This window comes from Haplochromis burtoni, unplaced genomic scaffold (genome assembly GCF_018398535.1).
Source record: "Haplochromis burtoni strain Fernald_Lab_line unplaced genomic scaffold, NCSU_Asbu1 Contig_638, whole genome shotgun sequence".
In the NCBI taxonomy this organism is placed as follows: domain Eukaryota; kingdom Metazoa; phylum Chordata; class Actinopteri; order Cichliformes; family Cichlidae; genus Haplochromis; species Haplochromis burtoni.
Window position 1 is genome coordinate 44,323 of NW_024582999.1, and position 10,575 is coordinate 54,897.

General features: G+C 39.6%; 1 non-coding gene across 1 annotated transcript; it reads right to left on the reverse strand.

Annotated features, from left to right (window-relative positions):
- Positions 1 to 10,352: 10,352 nt before the first annotated feature.
- LOC121812525 lies at positions 10,353 to 10,455 on the reverse strand. Its single transcript, XR_006053124.1, has one exon. It is a non-coding gene; the product is annotated as a U6 spliceosomal RNA (small nuclear RNA).
- Between the last annotated feature and the right edge of the window lie 120 nt (positions 10,456 to 10,575).

Sequence of the window (10,575 nt, forward strand, 5' to 3'; positions counted from 1 at the left end):
TCAAAAACCGCTACTGCTACCTGGAGTTGTTACTACAGCTTAGAACTGAATTGGTAAAAGGAAATGTTGAAAGCCAGGACAATTTTTGTATGATGCAAGTTTATCTAGGAAAGGCAACCCAAACAGTAACAAACTGCACTTCTGTCTATGTCTCGTACCAATGATATGTCCAAACAGGAAAAACTGTTCTATCCAAAACAGTCAGGGGGTTTGTTTGTTGTTTTTTTCTTACAGTGTACATAGTTGGCAATAAAACTCGGTGTTTCGCTCCCACTTAAACCCATTTCTCCTCCAAACTGTGAAGGAGCCTCTCCACAAAGGGGTTTACTGATCTAGCTATGACAGTCTTAGGACAGGGGTCTCGAATTCCAGTCCTCGAGGGCCGGTGTCCTGAAACTTTTCCATGTGTCCCTGTTGCAACTAGGGATGGGTACCAGGTAATGGCACCGGTTCTGACATAAACGGTAGTAACCAGACCAAAAAGCAGCGCACATTTCGATGCTTTATTTCGGTGCTTTTTTTTTCCTGAAATGTCATACACTTTGGATTCCAGCCAATCATTTTACCTTTGCAAGCGTAGTAGGCGGGCCCAGATACATACGTTCTTTTGTAGCAGAGCTACAGATTAAAAATGCCCAAGGCGAAGCGTGGCTGTACTTCACAGCAAAAGATGCAAACTCAGCAGCCAGCAACAAGTGCTTTAAGGTGACACTGTGTAAAGGAGGTCACTCCTCGAATCTGATGAAACACCTGGCGACGTATAGCATTTTGTTAAAAGCCGAGAAATGCGCCGTATTTGATAGCTTGCTGTGAGACCTCACACATCTACTGCGCGTGGGTTGCCTGTTATCTGATCCGGAGTTAGCAACATCCCCCAAAAACCCGAAGAGGAGAGTCCTGGCCCCTAGCCCTGCCAGTGTAGCAGAAATGATGACGGATGATGATGGCAGCAGCAGCCGTTCTTCTCTGCGTGAGTAGCTTAATGTTGTTCGTGTGTAATTTACGTTGAGTAGGCTAACCACGTTATTACATTAATGCATGTAAGGTGAACTAGCAAACACCATCATAGCTACATGCGGCTGTCTTCTTGTTTGATGGCAGATACTCCCTTCACCCTGGCCAAAAAGGCTAAAATGACCAAAGAAAAAGTGGAAAACAGCTAAACATGAGAGGTTTTTGGACAAAGTTTGTGTTTTTTCCATTGTTTAAGCACTGCTTCCAGCCAAGAGTGATACCATATATGCCCCATAGCTGCAGAAAAGGCTAACATTGTTATCTTTTTACAAAAAAACAGCTGAACATGAGAGGTTTTTGGACCAATTTTGTGTTCTCCATTCTTTAAGCACCGGTTCGAGCACCGTTTAAGCACCGGCACCGTTTCAAAAGTACCGGTTTGGCACCGGTATCGGATAAAACCTAAACGATACACATCCCTAGTTGCAACACACCTGAATACAATTAGTAGGTCATTAGCAAGACTGTAGAACTTGACTGCATGCTGAGGTGGCAGTTCAGACATTTCATGTTACAGTAGCTCATGAGTGAATGAACATGGTGCAATAAAAGTACTTTTAGAAGTAAATTTTTCTAAACACTTACATTTACTTAAATTTACTTGAGTAGGGTTAGGGGTTGCCGCTTCAGCATGCAGTCAAGTTCTATAGTCTTGCTAACGACCTACTAATTTTTTTTCAGGTGTGTTGCAACAGGAACACATGGAAATGTTTTGGGACAACAGCCCTCGAGGACTGGAGTTTAAGACCCCTGTCCTAGGAGAACTCCACCAACCTCTCTCTTGGAAAATGTGACCAAATTCGGTTATGTCCCTAGTCGCTGAGTTTTAGGATATAATCTACCTTTTACAGTGGTATTTCTTCAAGCACTTCTTGTGAGCCATACATTTTGCCAGACTAACTTGAGTGCAGCTGAACACGTGCAGAACACAGATTGGCCAGACCATTTTCTCTGGGTGGTTTGCCTGACTCATCCTTACTGTATTATCTTCAGCTGTTTTATTATGTTCAGGTTTTGCGCTGTGCTCTTATTCTTCTACCAGCCTGTCCTTGCAATGAATTTTTATCTTCAAAGCTAGACAGACAGCTCACATATTAAACTTGTCCATTTTTGTTTAAATTTTCTTGCACTGTAAAAATGCAAATATACACAGAATGTGTATATGAGTTTTAGTTCATTAACTGTTAAATGTCGAACATTAAATATAAAAACCATTAAGAAATGTTGTAAACTGAAAGTAAGCAAAAAGAAGGTAAAACAAAACAAAACATTAAGTTGCCCTGAATAGCAATATATCTCACAATTTACATGCCCATATGGCATGTCCTAACTCCCCTAATGTCCTAATTCAACTTAATACCATTGAATAATTTCAGAGTTAATAACCAGCTAAAATTTAAATTGTCTCTTACTCTGTTACACTGACTATGAACACCACAGCCACCGTGCAGTAAAAGTGAAAAGCCATAAGTAAAATACTCAAGTATAGTACGTATACCTGATAATCTTGGATAAGTACAGTAAAAAAATGAACTTTGTTACTTCTCCCCTCTGTGTATGAGCGAGAAAAAAGTTAATTCATACAGATTTACTTCTTACAGACATTAGGGCTCCAATTTTAAGCCGCTCCTTTTTTCAGTTGTGTGGGTTCAGGATAGTTTTTCATTATTGATTTAGTTACAGTGGTCATGCACCTGACTGTTTAAATGTCATAGTGAGGAGGGAAAAGGAGGGAATGTGTGTGTCATAAATAAATATTTGTTTGGTTGTTTTCTTTTTTATCTACTGTGACACTCCCTGCATTCAAATGTAAGTCCTTACCTGTGAGGTAAATACCAAACAAAACTGAATTTCATGGCAAGTGCCTCACTTCTTCCTCACAAAGCCGAGCCACAAACTACAGACCACACCCTGCTGTCACAGGTGGATTTAAAAGTTGAAGCTAACACTTGGCTGAACTGAAAATAATCTGTGGCAGCAGCTGTGGAATGCTTGCTGCATTTAAAAGCTAATCCTAACCTGTCTGGTAAGTGTCAAGAAAACCCATCAGATAAGTATGATCAGATAGGCAGCCGGTGTGCAGTTGGTTCCTAGGGTGAGGCCCGACGAGCCTCAGTTCACGCTTGCACTCGAAACAGTTTCTCACATCGAGCTGCCTGGCGTCCAGCAGGTTCCTGCACCTGTCCCGGTTCCTAGGATGGGAACGCTTCCTGTCACTTAAATAACTCGATCTAAAACTACCTCTCTGACACCATAACGTTCCAGTTTTCTTATTAATATGTCATGATGTATCGTGTCAAATGCCTTTGTCAAGTCTATGAATAACCCAACTACATATTGCTTTTTGTGATGTATTCTATTGAATCTAATAGTGCCAATGATGTTGATCTGCTTGATCTGAATCCGTACTGACTCTTGGTGAGTAGTTTATGTTTATCTATAAATTTTTCCAGGCGGTTGTTAAACAGTTTTTCAGGAATTTTTGAGAATTGAGGTAGTAAAGAGACAGGCCTGTAGTTTGTGAAATGGTGTCTGTTGCCAGATTTGTATAGAGGTATAACTTTTGCTATTTTCATTCTGTCTGGAAATTGACCAGTTTGAAATGATAACTTACAGATGTATGTAAACGGTTTTATAATAGCCTCAATGACTCGTTTAACCACTATCATATCAATATCATTACAATCCAAAGATTTCTGATTTTTATATTTTTTGACAATTTCAAAAACTTCATTTTCATCAACATTTCAGCATTGTGTTTGGTTAGATGTTCATTGATAAAGACATTAGATCCTTTTAATTTTCTTTGGATCGCAGGAAAGCAGCCACCTGTTGTTTGGTGGAGCTGATGTCAAGCTCTCCAGGTTCCTCATTGCTGTCAGCGGTCACCGCCTGAGCGTATGACCGGGGTTTAATATGGAGCCCAGTGATGATGACGTCGTTTATCCTGGAGTATTGTTCCAGGTCAGCGACCTTACTTTCCAGGTATGCAATCTTTTTATCTTTTTCTGCATTTTGGATGCGGATGAGCTTTACCTCCTCCACAATTTCAATGATACTTTTCTGCTGCAACCTGATAGTGGAAATTTGCCTCCATTATGAAGTCAAGAGACTTTTTAATGTCCTCGCCCTCCTCAGCTGTCGGTGCCCCATTTTATCTGGTTCCACTGGTAGCAGGATCAGCCCACTGGTAGTTAACCTTCTGTTTAGCATTTGTATTATTAGGTAACCCTAGTTTTCTTATCTAGTCTTTAAATTTCTTTTGTCATGCCTCCACTCTGTTCCATACCCCATATATAGCATGGTAAAAGAGTAGTTTAGAAAGTCGCAATAATTTCTCTTTTGTTTTGTTTTTTTGGTGTCAAATTTTCATCACAGATTTTGTGTCTGTGATCAGCTGACCTGTGGTGCTGCTCTTTGTGGATTTAGCCAGCTGAACTCAACAAAATATGAGAAGATCTTATATGGCTGATTTCCAAAAATTTCAGATGAAAGGACTTAGACAGTTTTTAACTCTCAGTGATGCTGCAGTGATCGAGTGACTTAGAGAGCTGCAGCAGAGTTTGGACCCAGGCACGGCTAATGACGTCAGACTTAAAGATCGGATAGGCCTAGTCTGCTGGAGCCTTCCCATGCTGCATCAGTGCTTCTTCTTTACTCTCTGTGTGTTTATAAACCTCTCTCCTCAATGGATATTACCCAGCAGCAGAAATGTTTAAAAAAAGTTTGGGTTTGGGTTTAAGGTGGAGCCATGTGGATTTTGTTTACAAAATGAAGAAAGTATTGATCATTTGTTTTGTTTTTCCTTTTGAGTAACTAACTTCTGGCCGGATTTGGTAAACTGGATGAGTGTAAGAATAGATGGGATGAACCCAATGACTCTAACACAGGTTTTATACAATAATGATATTCTGTCTAAGGAACTTGCCATGCTTCACAATGTGGTAATAATTATGGGCAAATACCACATCCATAAGTGTAAATAGCAAAAAAAGATCTTCCCTAAGTGGGTTGAAGATTGAATTAAAGTCTTTTTTCTCATCTTTAGAATTACTGACTGATTCATGTAAAGATGCTGCTTTGATATGTGAAAATGTGACCCAGTTTCTATCCTTTTAATGAGTGTGTTTAATTTGTTGTATCAAGTAAGCTGTCGGAGGTTCACCCCTGATACTGCTGGATAAACAGAAACTCACTCAGGAACGAGGTCACACAGAGCTCAGGTTTACACTTACGGCGAGGGACGCAGTTGTCTCCAACCCACTTCAACTTGCTTCCCCCTGCAGGTTGTTTTTATTGTTTACACACATGAATATTCATAAAGCTTGTTGCTGTGTTAACTAAGAGAAATTACTATATATGGTTACAAAGTGTGTTGTGCAAGCGTGGTTATACGATGTGAGTGCAGCCCTCCCAGGATGTTGTTGTTATCCTTGTAACAACAGGTGGCTTCCTTCATTGAGTGCAGTTTGTTCTTCTCAAGGCTGCCTACTCCCTTTATGAAGGTCATGCACACACACATCATGCTTGTATAAGAAGCAGTTAAAAGGTATCAAGCTTATCAAGCAAACTTATATAACCTTATATTTGTTTGTTTGTTTGTTTGTTTGTTTGTTTGTTTGTTTGTTTGTTTGTTTGTTTGTTTGTTTTTTTGTTTTTTGTTTGTTTGTTTGTTTGTTTTTTTTGTTTTTTGTTTGTTTGTTTGTTTGTTTGTTTTTGCTTTGTTTGTTTGTTTGTTTTTGCTTTGTTTTGGAGGGGTTTCCCATTTACTATTTTTTTCTTTCAAGATGTTGTTGCACCAATGTTGTCTCCCTTTTTACAGTTTGTCTTTTATCCTGTTTCTCTCCACTCACCCCCCGAATCAGTTAAGGCAGATGGCCAGTTTCTTTGGTTTCCCTTCCCACTGTTGCCAAGTGGTTGCTCATATGGGGTTGTTGCAGTTTTCTCTGAATTATCACCTTGAGGAAACTCTTGTTGTAATTTGGCACTACATACATAAAACTGAAGTGAACTGAATCGTGAGACTGTGTGCATTCAAGTTAGTAAAGTGCCAAAAACACTTAATTACAAGTTGGTTATGTAATGAGGTTGCGCTCTCAAGCTGCCCCACCTCTACCTCCTACAAACAAACCACAACACAAACTCTTGCTCCCTAACAAAGTGTGTGTATTTATGTGTCAAATACTTGCCATTAATAACCCATGCACAACAAAAATATTAATGACTAAACTTAATATCCACAGAAAATAAACATTTACATCTCTGTAATAATGATAGTGCTCATTTTAAAATAAGATTTAGGCTTGCGGTGCAATGCAGTCAGTCAAAAAGATGCAAATTAGCAAAAATCTATGATGGATTTAGTTTTTCCAATTATAACACGCCAGAAATGATCTGCAATAGACTTAATCGAGAGAGTGAGCATCACAACTTCTCCCCAACAAAAGCTGCTCACAGAAATGTAAGCTTTGACAGAACTAAAGTACCAACATGCATCCATCGAGTGTGAGTACATGTGTGTGAATGACCGATAGAAAAAAGTGCTTGGGAGAATAAGGCAAGTTGAGTACAGCACTTTGAGCTATAACATGTATGTTAAACATATATATTAAAACAGATGTGTGTATTTCACATGTTGCTTTGCTCTGAGTTCATAGCTGCATGTCTTTGAGTGTTTTAAAAGAGACAGCGATCTTCTTCCAGCCACTGTCAGTTCATACCTCTAATCTCAATCCGATCTTTTTTTTTTTTTCTTTTAGCTGAAGAAAAACAAAATGTATTTTTTCTTCACATCTGACTGGAAGCTCAAGGAACAAACTGAATGGGCTGCTCGTGTCTGAACACTACTTAGATGCTCCTAATAATTAATGTACCGTACAGCATCCCCTCACTACTTTATGTTTTGCCTCCAAGTAACCAGACTTTCTTGTAATTTTGTAAAGTGTCCTTGAGCGATAGTTCTTCAGTCTTCCTGAAGGAGTGGGAAGGAAAAGTTGTCCATTGGACTCTGGCTGCTTTTGCACTCGTTTTCAGTCCAGTTCTTGTATCTGTCCATTCTTAGAAGAATGTTTATGAATCATTCAAGTATAAAAAAAAAACTCCTAGGTTTTTCCATTATCCACTTCATTACTAGCAACCTCTCACAAAAAGATATGTTCTTTAGATGGATCTATGAAAAATAGCAACAATTTTTCAGCCATAAATTTTTATTTTTGCACCAACAACTGAGCATGGTTTGCAGCATTTCCTTAAAAAATTGACGGATAAAGTCTCAGCCCTAAAACAATCCCCCTCAAATCTACAGCAGATGATCAGTATAGGAAAGTCATGTCCTTTAAAAATAGGAAGAAATCCAGCAAAGACCTGAACCCAAGAGATGCATCTGGACTTTCCATTGATCCAGCTACTGTTCACTGAAGCCTCAACGGATATGGTCTCCCTGGAAGGGTAAGAAGCCATTCTTGAGGAAGGTAAACAGAGAGAAGAGGCTAAGCTATGAAAATTGCACAAGAACTGGACTTCAGTGAATCAGATAGGATGCAGTGCTGTTTGGAATTGGAATTATGAACAAAGAAAAGTACCATCAGATTCTGATCCACCATGCAATATCAAATGGAAACCACCTGATTGGCAACAGCTTCATTTTTCAGCGTAACCTTGGCTGGATTGAAACAACACACAATGGAACACTGTAAGTTATGGATTGGCCTCTCTCAGACCTCAGGATTGTTGAAGAAGTGTGGGATCATCCTAACAGAGGAGAGACCTAAAGGCAGAAACATCCACAGAAGAGTTTTAAATGTCCTTCAAGAAGCCTGGAGAACAATGCCTGAAGATACTTAAAGAAGTTAAAGAAAGTTGCCTCAGAGAGTTCAGACTGCTTAAGAATAAAGGTGAAAGGCAGTCATATCAAAATATACCAAATATCGACTTTTAAGCTCGTTTGAATTGTACAAAGTCAGTTTTTTCCTTATATGTAATGTTTGGGGAATAATTACTTAATGTGTGTGTTTGTTTGTTTTTCGTTTTATGTGAATTCATTTTATATGACTTAAATTTATGTGAAAGCTTTTCCCTTGATCTTTATCTCTTGATCCTAAAGTAGACCACGAGCCCTGAGATACATACAAAGAGATTGAGGGTGGACACCAGTCATCACTGATGACTAGTGAAGAATATTAGATTTTTTTTTCTACTAACTTTTAATTGATTCTATGTTTTAAATCTATAATTTCTCGGTTCTATTTGAGCTATAATGGAAACAGTTGAACTGTAGTTTAGAACTTTAACCAGCAGATGGCGCCAAATAACCACAAAGCAATCTAGCATAACTTCAGGCTCCTGTCTGATTTTATTATGAAGCCTCTTCCTACCATCACACAGTTATTTCCATTTTTACTGTTGACAGGAATAAAAAGTCACTGTGTGACACCACATTAGAGATACTGGAACATCAAAGACATGAATATCAGAGAGTTCAGATTCACATTAATAAAATTCAGTTCAATTTTATTTATAAAGTGCCAAATCACAACCACAGTCACCTCAAGGCACTTTATAATGTAAGGCAGACACTACAATAATACATAGAGAGAGAAACCCAACAATTATATGACCCCCTATTGGTGACAGTGGGAAGGGAAACCTCCCTTTTAACAGGAAGAAACCACCAGCGGAACCAGGCTCAGGTAGGGGTGGCCATCTGCGGCAGCTGGTTTGGTGCGAGTGGATGACGACAGGACAAAGACATGCTCTGCTCCATCGTTCAGAGAAGGACCTACTCATGAACATGATCAGGGTGCATTAGTGTTAAAGGAATTATCAGCTGCCACATCAGGAAAGTCACCATCAGTGCTGAATGGTTAATAGGGTTTAGAGGAACGCACGCTCCCATCCAGATGAGGTCTTTTTCAGAGAATGCCTTGCATATTTCTGCAGGACAATGCTGAACCACATACTGCATCTATTATAGCTCCATGGCTTTAATGAGAGTTGGAATGCTGAACTTTTTTTTGCAAGACTCACAAAACACAAGACTAGGGATGGATCAATCCGATATACAGTATCTCACAAAACTTGCGACATGGTGTAACTCAGGTAGTGACCTTAGCACGTCGGAGCCGCACGTGAAAGGCGGCTGTTGTGTACGAGACCTGTTGGCGATCTGGAGTTCACACTGAAAGCATCTGGAGCCTCGCTACATGCGGCCAAACCAGGAGTTGTGCCAAGGTGGGCATCCCAAACAAAATTTGTTCCCCCTGCATAGCAAGCATTAGTTGGGCACAGAATGCGGATCCAGTTTAATTTACTCCACCTCCATTACAGACAATTAGACGTGGAAGCAGAGATGTTTTAGTTTTGTGAGAAAGTGAAAAATGATTGTCGTTACCTTAACATTTGAGGGTTACAACAGAAAATTATTTATTGTGGTATCGGACAGTATTATGAAACCGTTTCGTGGTTTGAAAAGAAAAAAAAATTACGCAAAACCAAGGAATACCAATCATGCACAAAACCACATGGACACTGGGTCACCAGACCCAGAACCAACTGGCCTGTCTGCAGTCCAAACCTTTCACCAACTCTTGAGAAGCGTGCATGAGTTGCTGAATGCCTCCCAAAATTTCCACAGCAAAAAATTTTTATGAACATTTATTGGGACAGCCTTCATCGCCTGGCTGTGACATAATCGGCCTTCAAATGCGGCCTCCGAAGGATGCAGCCTAGGGATTGGGACATAGCTCCTGAGTTACTTTTGCGAGATCTCACAAAATCTTTTGCAGGATTTCACCAAATTAACTCTGGATCTCGCAAAAGTTCATCTTAATTTTTTTTCCTCCAATGTCCCTTGCGGGGCTCCGTAGCCTTTTCTTTTGTTTTGTATATATTTCTCCTGTTTATTATTAATTGCTTCTTATCCTCCTGTCTGTGAAACATGCCTCATAAATGAATATCGCTGGCTGGTTTTATATTTCTAAAAGTATGAGCAAAATCAGTCTGTGTGAAGCTGGCCACTGTCTAATCACAGTCATCTGCATTTGAACATTTGAAACATGAATACTTTAAATCTTCATCTACTAAACTTTCACTTCTGAAACAAATTCAGGTTTTTTTACATTCTGAGATGAGACATTAGGTCATAATGGGACTTCCTACTTTCCAAATATTAGAAGACAACCTTTCACAATCCTGCAACACAACACCCTCTTAACAATTTTCTCTTGTGTGCGTATCATATATTGTGCTGCGCAAGTCTTGGACTTGCTGCTAAAAAGCCAGACTTGCTCTAAAGCACACGGGTCAAACTCCAGTCCTCCAGGCCCGGTGTCCTTAAATTTTAACATGTGTCCCTGCTACACGAATTTGCGTGTCATCCTTGCACAGGGGCCATGCTAATCTTCTCTGTATCGTATCCAATTTACGTGCTTGCTTCGGCAAGCACGTAGTGTCAAGCACAAGTGTCCCTGCTACAACACCCCTGAATAAAATTAATAGGTCATTAGCAAGTCTATAGATCTTGACTGCATGCTGAGGTGGCAGTTTAGCCATTTGATTTGTGTT